Consider the following 1,773-nt stretch of genomic DNA (forward strand, 5'->3'; position numbering starts at 1 on the left):
TAAAATCAATTTAAAGTGATCCCAACATTTTGCTTATTTTTTCCCCCATTGCTTTCCCTTCGCATCAGGAATGTTTAATTCAGCCTCTTCTTCCTGATCGTGTTCCGCTTCAAGAACGTCAATATCATCCAAATTAATTGGATAATTTGAATTGCGACTTATATGATGATGAAGATCCAAATCTGGAATATTTTCAAGTTGAGGTACGTTATTTAGACCTTCAAATTCATTCCGAAATTGACTTTGCGGTGTCATAGGCGATTCGTTTCCTCCCACACCGAACAAATTTTCGACAAATGTGCGTGAATTCATTTGTTTAATTGTAATAAGTAATAAACAGTAAAAGAATAATTGTATAAATGTAGTGAAAAATGAAAATTGGATGAAATCTCAATAAATATAGTGAGAACTGAGAAATGGATATTGTATCAATTGTATATAAAAATTGCACAACTATCAACACAATACAAAAGAGTTGAGAAAAAGGTAATTGAGAGTTGAGAGTGAATTGTAAAAAATTTTGCGGCTAAATGCCATTATTTATAGAAGAAGAAGAGGGAAGAAAAAAATTAAAGCACCGAAAGTTCATTAAAAAAAAATAAAAAAATTCAGGGACCAAAACGGTCACTGACAAAAGTTAGTGATCGTAACGGTCATTGAAAAAGCGACCGAAACGGTCCCTTTTTAAACGAGCCCACGAGCCGGTTTTCAATGAGGCTTCGCGAGCAGCTCGTTTAAGTTGCGAGCCGAGAGGGCTTGGCTCGCCCACCTAACCGGCCTGCCCAGCTCGCGCTCGGGCTCCTGTTTTTATGAGTTCGAGCCACCCACGAGCTCTGTTTTCGCGAGTCGACGAGCCGCTCGACTCATTTGTCACCCCTACTTGCACACATTTCTCTATGGCTTTAGGCAAAATTTTATAGTCGGTATTTTTTCTCCCCCATACAATTATTGCTTTTAATGTAACTTTCAAGTAAGAATTGCAATTTTTTCTGATTGCGTACTATTTTGTTTCACGGTTATTTAATAGCAGATTTTTCTGCATTTTAGTTTTCATTATGCTTCGTGCTCTTGTTATCTTTGTACTTCTCTTAATATTTTATCTTCCAAAGTTTTGATAACATTAGTTTTTATCTTATCACTGTTTAAGTTGTTTAAGTCGAAGATATGGTAGAAGTTGTAGTTTTTTAAATGAATCAACTTCCTGTATGTATAAAATGTGAACGATGTGCCCCCCGGGGCACATCTAAGTTGGCAAAGGAAGGGCAGTGCAGGGCTCGCAACCCCAGCGTGGGGAGTTCGATTCCTGATCAGAGCAGCTGAGTGTTTGTAATAACCATCTTTGTTGGAGCAGCTTGGTGATGTAATAACCATGGAGGAGGGTCCCTTGGGGCCAGGAGTATAAAGGTTGTTCGAACCCTGGTCAACTTGGGCATATACCGCGATTTACCTCCACCAGTCACTGAGGGGCCGGGGCTGGGGGTCCAGGATATAGTCTGGAGAAGCTGGGAAACCTGGGTATCAAAAAAAAAAAAAAAAAAATGGTTGATCAGAGCAGCTGAGTGTTTGTAATAACCATCTTGGTTGGAGCAGCTTGGTGATGTAATAACCATGGAGGAGGGTCCTTTGGGGCCAGGAGTATAAAGGTTGTTCGAACCCTGGTCAACTTGGGCATATACCGCGATTTACCTCCACCAGTCACTGAGGGGCTGGGGGTCCAGGATATAGTCTGGAGAAGCTGGGAAACCTGGGTATCAAAAAAAAAAAAAAAAAAAA

This window comes from Olea europaea, chromosome 18, assembly GCF_002742605.1.
Source record: "Olea europaea var. sylvestris chromosome 18, O_europaea_v1, whole genome shotgun sequence".
Lineage (NCBI taxonomy): Eukaryota > Viridiplantae > Streptophyta > Magnoliopsida > Lamiales > Oleaceae > Olea > Olea europaea.